General features: G+C 43.0%; 1 long non-coding RNA gene across 1 annotated transcript in view; it reads left to right on the top strand.

The window, feature by feature from the left end:
- Window positions 1–959: 959 nt before the first annotated feature.
- LOC137377060 (uncharacterized) overlaps window positions 960–20300 on the top strand; it is a 74732-nt gene continuing 55391 nt past the window's right edge. The window contains exon 1 of the long non-coding RNA XR_010976356.1: window positions 960–1067. This is a non-coding gene — a long non-coding RNA (uncharacterized lncRNA). The remainder of the gene's footprint in view (window positions 1068–20300) is intronic.

A 20300-nucleotide genomic window follows, 5' to 3' on the forward strand; every position in this document is an offset into this window, starting at 1 on the left:
ACACGCCCCCATCCTCCCAATCGACCACCCTTGCCTCGCTGGGGCCAGACCGATTGCCCCTGGTGAGGTCCCAAAATCTTACCTGTTCTCCGGGGCTTCCCAACATCCTGCGTCTTCAGCTGGGTTGCAGTCTTAGCAGTGGCCAGGGCTCCCAGTGGTGCTGCTGGGACAGAGAGCTGCCGGCCCACTGATTGGCTGGCAGCTCCGTTAGGCGGGACTTTCTGCCTCAATGAGGCCGGAAGTCCTGCCTCAGACCAAGTAAGGACCTGGGGACCGCAAAATCTGGTCTGGTTCCCCAGGCCAGAAGGAGGCCAGATTGCCACCGTCTTTTCGGTCAGTGGACAGCTCCCGTCCTCCGAGGGTAAAATTCTGGCCAAAGAGTAGAGTATATGATTGACCATATCGGTAACTGGCTAAACATTTAAAATATATGCTGTGACCTGTGGAGAAATGGAACTAGAAAAGACAGTGCATTCCTCCCGCCTTACGGTCGTAACATGGGAATGAAAGGAGTGCAGGTCGGAGATCACTGGGATCACACAATTAGTTAATTTGCCTTTACATCCATCAGAGGCTTAAAAATGGTAGACATATGGAGTTATATTTTTGTGCGACTTTTAAAAGAAAGTTTGTTTTTTAAGTTGAGGTATGTCCTTGCTGAGAATGGAACACCTTTTTTTCCTATTTTTCTTACACAATATTGACAACTCGCAGCTACAGAAAAAAAAAATTCTTGGTCTTCCTCTCAACTACAGAAAACATCCTCACTGCTTCAGTGAAACATTTTCATTTTCTACACTGACCAGCTGTGTTGTCTTTCTGAGTGAGATTGACGTTTAGTGCAAATTAGCATTGGATTGCAGGGAGTTATGTGCCATGGATCTGTGCCAAATGGAAATTGGGTTAAGACTAGTCTATGTTCATTTCACTTTGGATTCTTAAAGCTATCAGAGAGGGAAGACCTTCAGCTCACCTCTGCTCTGGCATTCAGGATGAAGGCTTTAATGAGATTGAGAGTTGAATGGTTCTGGCACAAACTGAACTAAGTTTTGGCGAGCAGGTTATTGGTGAGTAGATATTGCTTGATGGTACTATTGATGGTTCCTTCGATCACTTTACTGATGATTAGAAGGAGTCTGTTAGTGGTTCTAACTGGCTGGATTAAGTTCATTCTTGTTTTTGTGAATAGGATAAACTTGGATGACCTTCATGTAGATGCCAGTGTTATAGCTGCACTGGAACTGCTTGGCTAGGGGAGCAGCTAACACTAGTACACAGGTCTTTAGCATTACAGCCATGTTATTATCAGGACTCAAAACTTTTGCTGTGTTCAGTGTATTCAACCACTTCTTAATGCCACATAGAGTGAACCACATTGACTGAACACTGGTATTTGTGACAGTGGGGTATCATAAAGGTAAGTACAAATGAAAGAGGCAATTTGGCCCAACTAGGCCAACCTTCCTTTGAAACCTACAAGGTAAGCAACAAGACCCACACATCAGTAATTTCTGCAAGAGTTCTCCCAATTTCTCACCATTTTATGCCATTTCTCCAGGGTTTCCACCGATCCCCTATCTGGTTTTAGTGGAAGATTGGGAGAATCCCTGGGAAAATTCTACCACCTCATGACTAGGACTATGACTGCTTCTCAGAGCCATAACTGTGCCAAATTGATGCTGAATCAAAGAAAGAGATATTAGTTGGGGTAAAGGCCAAATAGATAGCTTTGGTCTTCCCAATGTTTAATGGAGGTAAATTTCTGCTCAGCTAAAACTGGATCAGCATTCTGACAGCACAGAGGTAGTGGAGGGGTTGAGAGAGGTGGTGGAGAGGTAGATCTGATTGTCATCACTTTGTGTGAAAGTTCACCCATGTCTTCAGATGATGTTTTTTTTTAGAGATACAGCACTGAAACAGGCCCTTCGGCCCACCGAGTCTGTGCCGACCATCAACCACCCACTTATACTAATCCTACACTAATCCCATATTCCTACCACATCCCCACCTGTCCCTATATTTTCCCTACCACCTACCTATACTAGGGGCAATTTATAATGGCCAATTTACCTATCAACCTGCAAGTCTTTGGCATGTGGGAGGAAACCGGAGCACCCGGAGGAAACCCACGCAGACACAGGGAGAACTTGCAAACTCCACACAGGCAGTACCCGGAATTGAACCCGGGTCGCCGGAGCTGTGAGGCTGCGGTGCTAACCACTGCGCCACTGTGCCGCCACTGTGTTACCAAGAGGCAGCATGTAGGAAAAAAAAGAAAGACTTGCATTTATATAGCAACTTTTACAACCACCAGACATCTCAAAGCGCTTTACAGCCAATGAAGAACAGTGAAGTGTAGTTACTGTTGCAATGTAGGAAACGCAGCGTCCAATTTGCGCACAGCAAGCTCCCACAAACAGCAATGTCGGTATGATCAGATAATCTGTTTTTGTGATGTTGATTGAGGGATAAAAATTAGCCAGGACACCAGGGTCCCCTGCTTTTCTTCAAAATAATGACATGGGACCTTGCATGTCCACATGAAAGGGCAGACGGGTCTCAGTTTAATGTCTTAACTAAAAGACAGCACCTCCGACAGTGCCACTCTTGATGTTTTGGTCAAGTTCCGCAGTAGGACCTGGAACCTTGCGACTCAGAGGCAAGAGTGCTACCAACGGAACCATGGTTGACACAGGGGATGTTGAAGGATTCCAGAGGTGATGTGGGTGGAAAGAGAAGCCATTGCTGGAGATGCACCGGCTGCATTGGGATAGGTAAAAGTGGAATAAAACAAGGGAAGTCTGATTGCGTTGGATAATGGAGGAGAGGTATGATCAATCATGTTAAAATCTACAGAAATGTTGAGAAGGACAAGGAACAAAAATGCCCCACCATCAAAGTCACAGAGGCTGTCATTTATGACTTTAATTGGGATCGTTTGAATATTGTGGCGGGGTGGAAAACTGATTGGAGACATTCAAACATGCTGATGTGGGAAAGATGGGGCTGGATTTTGTTCTCCCCCCAGGTGTTGGGTTCCGTGGTGGGGGGGGGGGCCTAAAGATGCCTCTGGGAGAGGGTCACCGTGCACCCTAACGCCGGGAGGGCCCATTTTCGATATTACCAACGGCAGCGGGGCCTCATGGCGACAACCACCCCCCTGCCATTCGGCGATGGGACCCCAATTTGAATATAATTAAAATGAATTAATTAATGAAGCTCAGATCGCCGCCTGATGTCCCGCAGTGATCTTCGGCCAAGTGGCCGGCACTCCCACGCCTTCGGATCCCCGTCCTGGGAAACGAGGCACCACACTGGTGGGGATGGGGGAGGAGGTAAGTTTATCAGTGCCGGGGTGGGTGGGGGGAACGGGGTTAAATTAATGTCATGGGTGTAGGGGATGGCGGGAAGTGTTGTAGTTGAAACTTTGTGCAGTTTGTGGGGTGGGGGGGGGAAGGTCAGAGGTAAAGTTAAGTGTTTTGGGGGGTGGGGAAAGGACAAATAATTAATTTAATCTTTATTGGGGGGTGGGAGAGGGGCAAAAGAAATGTATTTATTTATTTTTATTCACTTTATCTTTAAATATTTAGATTATCTGGTAGGGCTAACTGCCATTTAAAAATGGTGTCAGTGCCTGCGCGCAGGCAGCTGACGCCATTGCCAGCGATGGACGGCATGCCCCTCCATGTGATGTTGGTGGGGTGGTGCCCGCCCCAGCTATTTAAATTAGCTGCCATGCTTAGAATCACGGTGGTTCTGCGACATGCGGCCCTTGCGGGTGGCGGCGGGCACATTAAATCCAGCCCATGGATTTTAATGTGACGACATAATCAAGGACTCTGGAGGGAAAAAGGTTGGCAATAGGGTGGTAGTTTGCAAGGACCTGTGGGGTCAAAGGTGAACTTTCTGAAGAGAGAGTGGTGAATGGGAGGTGGGGATTTCATGAGGAAAGGGAACCATATACAATGTAATCGAGGAGAGAACAAGCAGAAAGGCAAGCATGAGTAGCTAAGGAGCACAGTTCCCAATAGACTTTCAATATGACATGAAAGTTTCATTACATATTTTGATGAAGAATTATGTGTGCTGAAGGAACTTAAGAGGGAAGAGAAGACGGATGTTATGAGAATGCGGAAGAAAAACAATAAGATGCCAGCCTGGTCAGGTAGCCCAGTTATGGCATCACCTGCTGCTTTCTTCACTTCAAAATGTACAGAACCAGGCTCATAATCCTGGTGTAAACACTGGGACTATGCTCCTGATTCTCTCCAATATTCACCCCATCAGAGTTTGCAAAGCCAAAGGGAGGGCGTCTAATCTTCTGGAACTACTGGGCATTGTTCCATAATGGGAAACTCTCCAATACCTGCCAGCCCATGTACTGGAAAATCTGGTGTTGGCTGATCCCCCTCCCTACCCCACCCCAGAACCCATTGGCACAGGCGGCTAGTCCTGATTTTTGTTTTATTTGTTCATGGAATGTGGGCATTGCTAACTAGACCAGCATTTATTGCCCATCCCTAATTGCCCTTGAGAAGGTGGTGGTGAGCTTTATTTTAAATTGGCCAGTCTTCAGGGGTCCAGGCTGTTCCCTGAACTTGAGCAGAATTCAAATCTTGGATGGACAATGATTTTATGAAGAGTTCAAAGTTGTTGAGGGGAAAACAAGTCTTTGGCACATAAAAGGAGCTAAGTTTGATCATGGAGGTAGTAAGGGGTGACAGACTTGGAGAAACATGATAGGATGAGCCCTGACATTCTATGGGTGTTGTCCCAATCACCTATAGTAACTTTGACGGGAGGTTGGTGAAACCCCTAGAGAAACAACGCTAACGGCTGAAAGTGGCTGATTTCACCATTTGCCCAGGGGTACTGCCACTCTTCTGCCAAACTTACAGGGAGAGATTGGGATGATCCATGCAGAAATTCAAGGCCACTTTTTTTTAATGCGTTTGAGGAAAGAAGATTTAATTCCCCTACTGAAGGCCATAGAAGGAATCAAGACATAATGATTTTGCCATTCAGTAGTCAGAGAATTGGATGTTGTGAACAATGAAGGTTGCAAACTGATAAAATTTGATGTCAATATAGTTCTGAATCAAAAGCAGTAGCTTTCTCTTTATCTAAGTTACCAACAGTATCATCGAGATGGGAAAGTAGTGAAATGAGGGTTCCAATGAGTTGTAAGATAGTTCCTGCTTGAGGGGCCAAAAGACAGCATTGGATATTTGAGTATTGCTGTAAAAAGAGACATGCTGTTGAAGCTTTTTGTCTTGCACTTATCAGGACATTTGCAAGAATGCCAATTTTCAAAGGGAGCAGCAATTTATACTGCATGAGAAAAGGGTGCTGATTGGTTGGCAAGTTGACTCTGATTGGTTGAGGTATTGCCATGGGGAATGCACCAGGGAACTATTGTCCACCACACTTTGTTTAATTCAAAAAAGGCACAACACCTGTGACATGTTCCTTTTGCCTGTAGAGGACAGGTCCCTGCATATGAATATGTGTAGCTTCTGGCAAGCATAAGTGAGCCACATTGTGTGCCCTACTGATATTTGATGCAAAAATGTTAAATATTTTAGTTCAGAATTAATGATGAATTTACAGAACTTAGGAGCGGTGACAAAGCTTGCTGAGGATTTTTCAGTGATCTAGATGCCAGGTGGAGTAGGCAGAGTTTTCACAACACAGTTGAGTGACAGGTATGATTGAATTAATATCTAGCATCATTTGAGATGGGAAGAATGAGGTATGAAGCCTTCTCTAGAATAACATCAATTACTTCTTTGACACATTGCAAGCAGCTGTTGGATCAGGGAAAGGAAGCAAAGAATTCTTGGAGACTATCCAGCTGGCTGATATCTGGTGCCAAAGAGGTTCAGAATGTTTACATTGCAAGCCGTGGCTGGCATCAAACCCAATTGGTGTGAGTCTACTTACGAGAGGTGGTGTCACTTTTCTTGTCATAATGTGGTCTGCAGTCTCACCTGAAATGACTACTTTGACACAAGAAACAGTGTAACCAGCAGTATAACCAGCCTTTTAAACTCTCTGGTTATTTGTTAGAAAGTAAGCAGCATTAGTAAATATTAAATTGCACAGCATGACAATGGGCACTAATCTTCAATTTTTGAATAAACGTGCTGAAAAGCTATAGAGGAATGGATCAGCACTATTCATTCTACATTAACCTTGGCCCCTTCCAAATCTTATACTCTGTCTTTGTAAAATAACTGGGATTAGTGTTTGATAAGACCTTCCTTAATAATAATTACACGCTGTGGGACTAAACTGCATCTCCACTGAGAAAATCCCACAACAATTTTTAACATGGCCAAATGCATTACACAAATGAGAGGGAGGGGAGAGTATTATTTAAGTGTTCTTGTGAGCTATCTTAGATATTAATACTGCAAAGCTACTTATGAATATTTAAGGGGAGAAAATGGAGATATACTTTGTCTCAAATAGCCACAAAGACCTGTTACATATCCATATTCTGCAAAAAGCAGATCTTAAGCTGTCTTTATGTTTTACATCTGGGCTTAAGCACTTTATATCACTCAGCCTTCTCTGCCTGTAATTAACCCTTCTGTGTGCTAAACAAGGACTGTGCATCTCATGAGCTGATAAATAGTTTATGGTCTGATAAATATCTTAGCAATAAGAGTTGGGGTTGTATGTTGTGTGTACTGAGCACAGATTGTTTTCACTAACACTGTGCAATATGAAGTGATGTTAAAGATTAAATTTCATTCTCAAGATTCCATTTATTAATATGTTTTCGAGCAAAGGATCCCTCACTAATTCTTTGGGAAGTCTAGCAAACAAGTAATGAGAATTCTCAAACTAAACTGTCTGTGACTCAGTCACAAGCATGCTTGTAACATGAAAATTGTGCACAATTCCTGAGAAGGAAGGGCTACAGCAGGAGAAACAGAAGGAGGAAGAGGCAATGCAGATCCTGGGAACTCACTCAACTATTGCTGTAGGGATTGGAGAGGTGGAAGGTCCTGCAACCAAAGATGTTTTGATTTGACTAATTGGTAATGGTCAGAAATCCGAAATCAGGTTTCTCTTTTGTGAGGCTCATACTCTGAGGAGACCCTTACAGGTATCTTAACAGGAAGGAAATATTGGATAGCAGGAATCTCATCAGATTTTTTGTTGCTCCTTGTCTCTGCAGAAGCAAGGAAGATGCTGCAGAGAGAAAGAAGTCGCCAATGGCGACATCTGGCACTGCCAGCAGACATTGGCTCACTCTATTAGGAATCCTGTCACCTGTACTCCCCAGCCCGATAGTTTATATCAATACTGGAATCTGTGCTCAATGTGGACTGAATTCCATTCTCAAGTGATGTAAGGGGAATATTGATAGCCTAGATGAAGTATTTACATACAGTACTTCACAGTAAGCCACAGGATGAGGTATTAGAGGTGCAGCATGATATATCTGGGTGGATGCTTAGGAGAGGTTAGGCCTGGCTGTTCAGCATGCCCGTGATGCCCAGCACATATTCTTCTAGAGGGAAGAGGTGGGCTTGGCCTCCTCTGGTGGAAGATCCTGTTTCAAGTTGTTTGCATCGTCTTCTGCAAGAAAGAGTGTGTCCCTGTTTATTTAGAGAATGTGCCTGTCAACAGTTTCATAGCTACGATGCAAGTATGAAATGCAGGTTAATTAGGGCACACTGCACATGTAATAAGTGCACAATGAGCTTGGAAAAATTATCAAAATAACCTAATCTCATACAGTCTGGTGGATTTTAACAATCAATAGAGGAACACTCAGAAATATGGGCCTTTCTTTTACCCCAGTCAATTGAAGGAATTAGCCTTTACAGTCATGCTCAACTGTACATTGTCCTGATCAGACTGAACCTCGCACATCATGTTCAGTGTTGATCATTAAGAGATTATGATGATTAAGACATAAAGGAAATATTCAAAACCGTGGAGAGGGTGTAGTGGTAGCCTAAGGGCTGGGCCGGATTTTGAATTGCCCGAGAGGGCGAGGTCGGTTGCGGGCATGCATTGAAACTCGTAATCCCGGATGGCGTCGCTGGTTTCTGATGCCTCCGGAATATGATGGGATTTTCAAAGAGAGGGCAGATGGCTGGGGGAACTGTCAACCCGCACACCTCCAATTAGCAGATTGTTGGGATTGTAACAGGAAACTAATATTCATTATAAGCTTACTGACTCCCACAGCTATCTTGACTACACTTCCTCACACCCTGCTTCCTGTAAGGACTCCATTCCATTCTCCCAGTTTCTCCGACTCCGTCACATCTGTTCTGATGATGCAACCTTCCACAACAGGGCCTCTGGTATGTTTTCCTTTATCCTCAACCGAGGATTCCCCCCCACTCTGGTTGACAGGGCCCTCGACCATGTCTGAAACACTTCCTGCAACTCTACCCTCACGCCTTCCCCTCCATCTCAGAACTGTTACAGCGTTCCCCTTGTCCTCACTTTCCACCCCACCAGCATCCACGTCCAAAGGATCATCCTCCACTATTTCCACCACCTCCAGTGTGATGTCATCACTCCTGTCAGCATTCTGAAGGGATCATTCCCTCCATCTCACCCTGGTCTACTCCTCCATCACCCCCGACACCTCGTCCCCTTCCCGTGGCACCTTCCCATGCAATCACAGGAGGTGTAATACATACCATTTTACCTCCTCTCTCCTCACCGTCCAAGGCCCCAAACACTCCTTCCAGGTGAAGCAGCGATTTACTTGTACTTCTTTCCATTTCGTATACTGTATTTGCTGCTAACAATGCAGTCTCCTCTACTTTGGGGAGACCAAACACAGTTTGGGTGACCACTTTGCGGAACACCTCCGCTCAGTCTACAAGCATGAGCCTGAGCTTCTGTTTGCTTGTCACTTTGCCTGCTCTCACGTCCACATTTCTGGCCTCGGCCTTCTGTTGTGTTCCAGTGAAGCTCAGCATATGCTCGAGAACAGCACCATATCTTCCAATTAGGCACTCTACAGCCATCTGGACTCAACATTGAGTTCAACAACTTCAGACCATGACCATCATTTTGATTGTTTTTTTTACCATGTACCATCTTAAACTGTTTTTTCATGCTTTTGCTTTTGGACAGAGCTGTTCATTATTCTGCCCTTGACACTTTATCTGGATAAATGCTTTGTCTTTTACTAAGGCTATTACTACTCCCTTTGCCTTTTGTTTCATGGCATCTTTGTCATTTAATCTCTCCTTCTCTTCGCCCTATCACAGACCTTCCCTTTTGTTCTTCTTCCTCCCCCTTTCACTTGCTCAAAGCCTATTACATTTCTAACCTTTGCCAGTTCTGCTGAAAAGTCACAGACCTGAAACGTTAACTCTGTTTCTGTCTCCACAGATGCTGCCAGACCTGTTGTGCATTTCTAGCACTTTTTGTTTTTATTTCAGATTTACAGCATCCGCAATATTTTGCTTTTACGTTCCTTTGGCTGTTCGTCGTGGGGAGAGTACAGACTGTACTCAACCAGCCCGTGCGTGCAAAACACAAAACAAACATAACAAATGTGATTCTGCGATTAGGTAGCATGTGCTGAACAATCCTGTGTGTGATATACATTCATATGCAGGAACCCGTTCTCTGCAAACAAAAGGAATATGTTCAATAAAAGCAAAATACTGCAGATGCTGGAAACCTGAAATAAAAACAGAAAGTGCTGGAAACACAGAGAGAGAGCGGAACTGAAAGAAATCAGTATTAGTAGAGAAATGGTGTTGGGGAAATTGATGGGATTGAAGGCCGATAAATCCCCAGGGCCTGATGGTATGCATCCCAGAGTACTTAAGCAAGTGGCCCTAGAAATAGTGGATGCATTGGTGGTCATCTTCCAAGATTCTATAGACTCTGGAACAGTTCTTACAGATTGGAGGGTAGCTAATGTAACCCCACTATTTAAAAAGGGAGGTAGAGAGAAAACAGGGATTTATAGACCAGTCAGTCTGACGTCGTTAGTGGGGAAAATTCTAGAGTCCATTAACAAAGATTTTATAGCAGACCAGTTAGAGAACAGTGGTAGAATCGGGCAGAGTCAGCATGCAGATGCAACAGGCGGTAAAAAATGCAAATGGTATGTTGGCCTTCATAGCGAGAGGATTCGAGTACAGAAGCAGGGATATCTTGCTGCAATTATACAGGGCCTTGGTGAGGCCACACCTGGAATATTGTGTGCAGTTTTGGTCTCCTTATCTGAGGAAGGATGTTCTTGCTATAGACGGAGTGCAGCGAAGGTTTACCAGACTGATACCTGGGATGGTGGGACTGACATATGAGGAGAGATTGAGTCGGTTAGGATTATATTCGCTGGAGTTCAGCAGAATGCAGGGGGAATCTCATAGAAACCTATAAAATTCGAACAGGACTTGACAGGGTAGATGCAGGAATGATGTTCCCGATGGTGAGGGAGTCCAGAACCAGGGGTCATAGTCTAAGGATATGGGGTAAACTTTTCAGGACTAAGATGAGGAGAAATTTCTTCACCTAGAGAGTGGTGAACCTGTGGAATTCGCAACCACAGAAAGCAGTTGAGGCAAAAACATTGTATGTTTTCAAAAAGGAGTTAGATATAGCTCTTGGGTCTAAAGGGATCAAAGGGTATGGGGCGAAAGCGGGAACAGGCGACTGAGTTGGATGATCAGCCATGATCATAATGAATGGCGGAGCAGGCTCGAAGGGCTAAATGGCCTACTCCTGCTCCTATCTTCTATGTTTCTATGTTTCTATCTGTGGAGAGAGAAACAGAGCCAACGTTTCAGGTCTGTGACCTTTCATCAGAATATCGAAATATGTTCAAGCCTTGCGCCTTTTTTTTGAGAATCACCCAGAAGCTTGGGGAGCCTATAGTTCCCCGCTGCTTTCCCCATGGCAACACCTTGGCCAATCAAAGTCAACTTTTATTAACAAACAATCTCAAAGCCTCTGAGAACGCAACAAGACATGACTTGCTTTGTACTAGATTTCCTTTCAAGGCTTTAACAGACTTGTGAGCGCTTTAAAGTATTGAAATTTCACATTCTCACACTTTCAACATAACAGAGAGGTGTAACTTTATTTTAAAGATCATTAATCAATGCCCACTGGTAGAAAATAAGCCCCATAATGTCATCCCCACCCCCTGTCCCACCCAGGAAAATGTTCTTGTCTCCTGCGATACTGACTCAGATGCCAGTACCAGAAATACGCACTGCTGAGATTTTCACAATGCCTTCGAGGTCATTTTAAAAACAGGTAAAAAGAAATGACATTGCAAAATATTGAATAATAGCAAGGATTTGCAGTTTTCCTGTGTGTACCCAGATCCATTATTTGGTTCCCAAAACTTAATGGACATTTTCAGGTACCAAAACCAGACAATCTGAAGTTGTGATATCCACTGACCCCTGTCGTGGTCCTTAGTTTTTTTTCCGGGAATATGCGGTGTACCTTTAAGGCTGGCAAAGGATTAGTACTGCTTTAAGAGCCAGAAAGCCTCAGGAGTTAGGGAATTTTCGGTTGCCATTGGATACAACCATTTGGAGACTGTGATTCAAAGGGTGCATTCTCGTTACCATGGATATAGCCACTTGGAATAAGTATCAAGCGATACATTTGTTACAATTTAATTTTGAACTGGCTTTTTAGTTGATGACAGTTTGTTCTAACAGAGAACACACACAGACAGCTGGTGTTAGCACCTGGAAAAAGAACTCTCAACCATTTAAACTGAAGGAAGAGAATTTTAGTCTGTTTAATTAATATCACCTCAAAATTCTAAAAAAAATGTCAAGCCAAAACAGATCTCTGATAATTTGAACTGAAGGGAATTTAGACTGTGACAATCTTTTATCACTCAACAACTCTAAGGTCAGAATGATTCTATTGAAAATGTTTGCAAGTTGTTACTTGTTAAAATTCGCTTAGGAGAAGGAAAGCATCACTTACTGCTGGAATTAGACCACGGACTGTTCTACTGTTGAAGAACCTTTTTTCCCCATCGGATGGCGGTGAGGACTTTGAGCAACATTGGACTGTAAATTTGCAAGGACTCTAATTTTTTCTATTTTAAATGTTGTTTATATCTTCATAGTGTTTAAGAATTTATTTTTTCTGATTGAACAGTTAATTTGTTGATTTAAAGACACCTGGTTTGATTAGCCTCATTCGGGGGTTAATAGAAGATACAATTTGGCTGGGTCTTTCTTTAATTTGGAAAGTTTTAAATGGTATGTTTGGCGATCTGTGGAGCGACAGGATTGAATTAACGGTGCGTTTCAGAATCATATATTTTGATTGGGGGATTTGACTGGAGCGGTCGGTCGTAACACCCCTTGCACGAAAGGTTTGAGATTTAAACGTGATGGAGTAAGATCTGAGGAAGATTTTCAGCCTACTGTAGCAGGGTTTTTTTAACGATACAATAAGTTGCATTTATATAGCATCTTTAACATACAAAGCCCTTTACAGAGCTATAGTAAGAGGGACACATAATACCAAGACTTGGAATGCTGGAATCCATAAATGGAAGCCGACAGAAACTAGATATTTGCCTTCCTCCTGAAGGAGGCCTTTGCAATGTTCAAATAGTTATAAATCTGCGAACACAAAAAGAACAGACGTAGACATTTAAATAACTCACACTCATAGATAAACAGACATGTACAGCCCTCCCGCATACTGGAGGCATACAATTGCAGTGACCTTGTAATGGTCTGCAATATTCCTGAAATATCTTTAATATGTATGGAGCTTAAATAAAATTATGTCTATCTGAATGATATTAAAAGTGGTGCTGCCGACCATGAGGAAGACTTGCCATCAAAAATGTGTGCTGAACAATAGCTGAAGGACAATCAGTCTGAATAGGCAGACATTATGTTAGACGCTGAAATCCTGAAGAAGCAATGGAATTGGCAGCATATTGATTGGAACAATCAGCAAAGAAATTCCATTGCCTTATCTGTGCATCTCCCCTCTGACCTACCCTGCAGCTAAGCAGGTATCATGAACCACCCCGCCACAACTGTAAGGCATTTTGACCCCCCCGCCCCAAAGCAGCAGTACGTTGTGGATCGCTCACTCGTCTGCACTGCACCCCCTACCGATTGGCTCAAATTTAATTTGTTCAACACTACAGCTGATGTATGTATCACTCAACTTCTCTCGGGTAACAGCATTTCCCATTCAAACCCATTCATTGGCTGCTAATCCCTTTGCCTTCAAATCCCCAGTGGCTGCAGTACTCCCTGTGAGGCCACCTCTACCCCATTTTACTTCCCTGTTTACTGTGAAATGTTATATTCAAGGGCAATTAGAGTTGGGCAATAAATGCTGGGCTTGCTAGCAATGCTCACATTCCATGAACGATTAAATTAAAAAAATCCCTCTCCCCACTGGCCATATTCTCTTTCCCTGATGATTGGTTGGCTGTCCCAAACCATCTACCCCCTGCTTAATTCACCTATTTCAGTTCTTCTGCCCACCCACTCCACATCCCACTTCCTCCTACCCCCACTCCTGCCCCATGCCCACACAACCTGTTGACTGAATTTTCCAGTCGCCCCATGTTAAATAAATGCAAGTTTCATCTCCTTCATTCTGAATGAACATAGTTCCCCTATGTTGGTGAACAAGTGAAATTGTTGCTATAGTCTCAATCAGTGAAGAACAATTCTTACTATAATTAGTGTGTAATACCAGTGAGCCCATTATAATGGGCTGTAATGTCAATCAGTGAGGGACAGTTCTTCCACAATGGTTCAATGTCATTTAGTGAGGAGCAAAAGGCTGTAATAAAATCAGAAACTGCAGGAAAGACTCAACAAGTCAGGCATAGCTTCTGTGGAGAAAAGTGACAAGTTACCAGACGAGTCATAACCTTTCATCCAAACTAGGTCTAACAAAGGCGTAAGGCAGAATCCTTAACTTGTCATTTCTCTCGGCAGATACTGTGCTTGACTTGCTGAGTGTTTCCAACATTTTCTGCTTTTGTTTCAGATTTCCAGTCTCTGCAGCATTTTTTTTATATCATGAAGTGTAATATTGGTTACTGAGGCACAATCCCAATGAAACACAGTATATTGCCAATCATTAAGGGACAATTTTTTTATAACGGAGAGCAAAGCTAGCCAATATGTTGTTCAAGAATTTATGGCCTAAAAATTGTTGTTGACAATATTAACCATGAACACAACACATTTGTATGACAATCCTCGATTCAATATTTTAACAAAGGCATTGACTTGATTCTATGTATAGAGATGGGGCTATGGCAGTGGTTATGTTACTGAACTATTAGAGGTGTGGGCTAATAATCCGGAACTATGAATTCAAGTCCCACCACAGAAACTGGGGAATTTAAATTCAGTTAATTAAATAAATTGGGAATAAAAAGATAGTACCAGTAATGATGACCATGGAACTACTGGATTGTCATAAAAACCCAACTGATTCACTAGTGTCCTTTAAGGAGGGAGATCTGGCTGTTACGACCAGGTGAGAAAGAGGTCTAGGGTTCCCTTTCAGCCTTCACCTGGTCTTACTGTAACAGGGTTTAGTTTTAAACACCCTGTGTTTTTAGCTCCCCCTTGGTGAATCCTTGTTCACCGCTTTCCAATTATAAGGCAAAGCACAACAGGTTGTCTGAGGTTTAAAGAAGAAAAGTGAAATTTTATTAAACATAAACTTAAACTCTAATGCGGTTAATGCCTAAGGGTACATGACGCGCCCATGCTAGCATGCATACGTGATACACACATGCAAATAGGGATAGAAAAGAGCAGAAGAAAAATAAAGTGGAAAAGTTTGAGGCAATCTCTGAAGAGGGTTTTTTATTACTGTGCTTCAAGCTCACTGTAGAGTCCTTAATTGTAGGTAGGTCTTGCTTTTCGTTGGGGCCCAGTATTCTTCTTAAACCTTATTCGATGTAGGAGACTTTGCTCTCTTGGGGTTCATGTGTCTTCAATGGATTCAGAAGCTGGTGATAAAGAGATGGGAGCAGGCAGACAGACAGGAGTCTGTCTAGGAGCATTCTGCTTTCTGCCAGTTCAAACACTGTCTCTACAATTTAAACTCCCCAAGTTGGCCAGCAGGGTAGTCACCTGATTGACTGGTATAACCACTTCTGCCTTTGTCAATTGTCTTTTCCTTTCAAGCACTGTCTGCTAATATGCTAATATGCCAGGGGGCCTGGCAACCCCTTGTCACAGGCCTTCTCTTCTTCCCAGCAACAACTTAAAATTTAATGTCCATGTGGCAAAATTAATGTGCCTCATTCTTGGCAGGTGGGGGCCTGCATGACACTGGCCTACATGTGACTTCAAGCCCACAGCAATGTGGTTGACCCTTAACTGTCCTCGAAAATGTTGTATAGGGGTGGGCAATAAATGTTGGCCTTGCCAGTGACACTTACATCTTATGAATGAATTAAAGTTATTGTGATCATTAAAGATTTCAATAAATTTTCATCATCAATAAAATAAACTAAGAACTCATACCATGACTCCACCCTCTGCCCCATCCTGTCTGGTTTTTGAATTGACAAAAGTCCTCAACCCTAACTACTATTGTTAGCTCTTTCAGATAAGACAGAGAGCCTTGTCTATCCTCTCAGCTGAATGTAAAAGATCCCAGGGCACTAGAAGAAGGGCTGAGACATTCTCTCCAGTATTCTGGCCAACATTTATCCCTTAACTAACTTCACGAAAACAGATTGTCTGGTCATTATCACATTTCTGTTTGTGGGACCTTGCTTTGTGTTAGTTGGCTGTGCCATTTCCTACATTATAACAGTGACTACACTTAAAAAGTGCTTCATTGGCTGTAAAGCACTCTGGGATGTCCTGAGATGATGAAAGGTGTTATTAAATGCAAGTAATTTCATTTCGTTCTATAGTTAAGTCCATATGCTGTCTTTCACCATGTCAAGAGAATCTCAGAAAGAAGGGTCATGCTCAGTTGGACAAATAATTAGATCTTTATCCATCCTTCCAACAGACTACCTTTGGCATCAGCCCTAGGACTTCCCCCTCCCCCGAATCCTTCGAGGATTGAGGCCTCTTTGAGGCCTTAGCACCATTCCAATCAATTCTCCTCAATTAAAAACAAATCTAAATCTGATTTATCTGCTTAGGAATTATTTCAATACCACACCAACCCTGTCAATAAAAGCTTGAAGGCAATGATTTCAGGCCAGTCAATAAGTGCTACGAAGCGAAAAAAGGGCAACAATTCAGATATTTTGACTTTTTGTGCACTTAATTAAGTCAACAAGAAGCTGTCAGGGATAATTTTCAAAGTATACATCTATAGCCGTTGACATTTGATAATATTACATTCAATGCTGATTGAAATTGATTTTTGAATCTGAGAAGGGGGAGTTAGGGTCCTAACAGCTCTATTTCAATATAATCAAAGACAGGAGCCTTCTGTTAAGGTAGCTCATGACAAGCCTGCTGATTTCTAACAGTGGAACCAGTGTAAATATATATTAAAGAAAAGACATCACCTAATGTGCCATCTTGTTCTCCAGAATTGCATTCCCATTTTCTTCAACTTTCTTCCTCTCTTGAAGGCACACAGAGTCCTGCTGGAGCACAGTTCCACTGAGATTGGGTGTTCTTTTTTTCAAGTGCGATCCTAAACAGTGCCTGTTGATAGGCTGTTCTACCATGGGGCATCACAGCTGAGTACAATATCAGCCTCCCCTAATGTTCACTTAAATGCATCTTTTAATCATGAAGCAAAGTTTTTAAGCTTTTCTGGTCAATTTGAGAAATAAAAGATGAAATGCACAGTTTGTCACTGATAAAGCAAGCTCTATCCTATGGGTCTCCATGAGAGCTCAGTTGGATGCCCATAAAAACTATGAGGGGTGATGAAAATCAGGGAAGCACAGGAGGTCAGAATTGGGGGACAGCAGAGATATGGGAGGGGTGTATGGATGGAGCAAGTTACAGGGATATTGCGGTGGGGGGAGGTGGGGTGGGGGGGGGGGTGGGTGGTAAGTGGCCATTGAGGGATTTGAAAGTAAGGATGAGAATTTTAAAATCAAGGCCTCTCTGAGAATACTGCATTCCTGCAATTCTGGCTTCTTTTGCATCCCCAGCTTCCTTCGGCCTACCATTGGGTGCCGTGCCTTCAGCTCTGGCATCGCCTCCCGAAACATCTTTCTCTCTCTTCTTTTAAAATGCTCCTTAAAACCTACCTCTTTGACCTAGCTTTTTGTTACCTTCTCCGAATGTCTCCTCCATTGATTTGGTGTCCATTTTTGCCTGATTACACTCATCTACGTCAGACATTATATTATATCAAAAGCACCATATAAATATGCTATATAAGTTGTTGTGGTCCTAAAGCCCTTCACAGTTAATGAAATGTCACTATTGTATAATGTAGGGACACATGGAAGTTAATTTGCAAACAGCAAAGTCCCACAAGCAGCAATGAGATAAATCACCAGATAATCTGCTTTTAATGTGAAGAATGGAGTGAAATGGGTTGTGCCCTAGCTCCCACTCTGTTTGGCATCTTCTTCTCCACGCTTTTGACCTTCGCCTTCCCTGCAGATTTGGAAGGAGTCTACTTGCACACTAGGTCAGATGGCAAGCTCTACAATCTATCAAGGCTGAAGACAAAAACACATTGAGTCCTGATCAGAGAACTCCTCCACACTGATGATGCTATGCTAGTTGCTCACACGGAAACTCAGCTGCAAAAACTCATGGACTGTCTCTCCCGTGCCTGTAACTTGTTCTCCTTGACTATAAGCATCAAGAAAACCGTAGTCATGGGACAAGGTGTTGTATCTCCACCCTGATCACTCTAAATAACACCCCACTGGAAGTGGTTAGCAAATTCTGCTACCTTGGGTCCACGGTGACAGAAAATCTGTCCCTTGATGAAGATCTTGATACGTGGATAGGGAAAGCAGCAACCACCTTTGGCTGACTTGCGAAACGCGCATGAGATGACACCAAGCTGATCCTTAGGACCAAGTTGATGGTTTATAAGGCCTGTGTTCTCAGCACCTTGCTGTATGGCTGTGAAATGTAGGTGACCTACAGCTACTAGGAAAAGAAGCTCAATGATTTCCATCTTTACTGTCTGTGGTGCATTTTGGGTATATCCTGGCAGGATAAAATCACAAATGCGGCCATCCTCTCAAAGGCAGAGCTCCCAAGTGTATTGGCCCTAATCAAACAGAGGTGGCTTTGGTGAATCAGACACGCCCGCAGTATGGAAGATGGTCACATACCCAAGGACCTTCTGTATGGTGGGGTAGCCAGGGCCAGACAACCAGTGGGGCACCCAAAGCTTCAAGGATGCTTGCAAGCATGTCATGAAGACCCTAAATATCGACTATCGCACTTGGGAGTCACTAGCTGGTGAAAGAGGGAAATGGCGACATATCCTGTGGATTGGTGTGCACTACCATGATGACCAGTTGCTACAGCAGCTTGGCAACAGACGCCAACATCAAAAACAACAATTCACAGCGTCACTTGGCAGCTTCACCAACAGGACTTGTGGTAGAACCTGCTTCTCAATGATTGGCTTTCACAGCCATCAATAAAAGTGCACCAAGAAAAGACACCCCACCTAAATGGATTGTTTGCTGCATGTCCATCATCTTTCGTAGATGGAAGATGCCAACAAGATAGTTTTCAGAATGAATGTTGGCCAGAACACCAGGTTAATTCTGAAATAAAAACAGAAAATGCTAGAAATACTCAGCAGGTCTGGCAGCATCTGTGGAGAGAGAAACAGAGTTAATGTTTTAGGTCTGTGACCTTTCAACAGAACTGGGAAAAGTTAGGGAAGAGTCCCATTACCACTTCCCTTGACCTTGCACCATGAAATCTTTTGTCATTTAATCTCTCCTGCCCTCTGCCCTTTTATTCTTCTTCCTACCCTCCCTCCTTTCACTTGCTGAAACCTATTATATTTCTAACTTTTTCAATTCTGATGAAAGGTCACAGACCTGAAACGTTAACTCTGTTTCTCGCTCCACAGATGCTGCCTGACTTGTTCAGTATTTCCAGAATTTTCTGTTTATAGTTCAGATTTCCAGCATCTGCAGCTTTTGTACCAAGATAATTCCCCTAGCTTCTTCTAATAGTGCCATGGTATCATTAATGCCCACCAGATTGGGCAAATGTTTCTGCTATGCTCCAACAATTTGCCTCAGCCTAGCCTCAGATGATAAACCTATACTGCACCATTTTGCACATAGCTTTTCCTGTGGACTTTCTGAGACTGGCAATTTAGTGCCAAATTGGTCACCCACAGGGAACTGAGTCGATCTTGCCCAATTCATGTCAGATAAGACTTTATAGCCAGAAGACTGAGAACACTTACATCCCATCATTACCAGCTGAATTTGATCAAAGGTCCCAGATGGGAAAGGTCATCTACCTAGCTTACTGCACCACCCTGTTATTCAACAGACATTTTTTCTGTACTTAAACAATAGTGGATATTTTGAAAATTATTCCTATAAGATTTTCTTTCCCCTTTACCTTACATTTTTAAGAGCTGGAGGTCTGTCAGGTCAGTGATACAATTCAGGGGTCACGGTGGCATTTCAAATGGTATGATTAGTATACAAATGATGACTGATCCCCAGGAATGCACTGCAGCCTGGAACAGACTCTGCTACTTGGCTTTGCTATTTTTTTCTTCTGGGCTTGGCATTTATGCTTACCATTTATTTTTGAGAATCCTGAGTGAAGGGTGAAGAACTGTATTGCAGGATATCAGCAAGGAAGAAAAGATGAGATAAAACAAAAGCAGTCGTGAGGTGATGTCAAGTTTCGGTCTTAAGAGATTGTAGGAGGAAGTGAAGTACTGGGAAAGAATGAACTGGAACAACAATAGAGCCTGTCAAATTATAGAATGTTTTAGACACTTAATAATATGGAAAAAATAAACATGAAACTAAGATGTAAGTAATTAAGGGGAGAGGGGAGTTGAGCAAAACACAGCTGAAAAGTTAGGTTTTTGAGCAGCTTTGAAATAAATTTAGAGAAGTGGCAAGGCAGCATGATTCAGAGAGAATGTTGCATGAGGACATGGAGAATGTGACTGAAGGGTTGAATAAGCAGAGGGAGCAGAGAACAAATAGTAGGTCAGAATCAGAGGAGCTGGGAGATATGGTAGGGAGCACTCAGGTAGGAAGGGATAAGGCTGCAAAGAAATTTGAAAACACGTATAGGACCTTGAAATGAATACATAGGAGGAGAGGGAACCGGCAGTGCTTGAAAGGACAGAGGGTTATAGTAGAAAATGAC

Source organism: Heterodontus francisci, chromosome 1 (genome assembly GCF_036365525.1).
Source record: "Heterodontus francisci isolate sHetFra1 chromosome 1, sHetFra1.hap1, whole genome shotgun sequence".
Lineage (NCBI taxonomy): Eukaryota > Metazoa > Chordata > Chondrichthyes > Heterodontiformes > Heterodontidae > Heterodontus > Heterodontus francisci.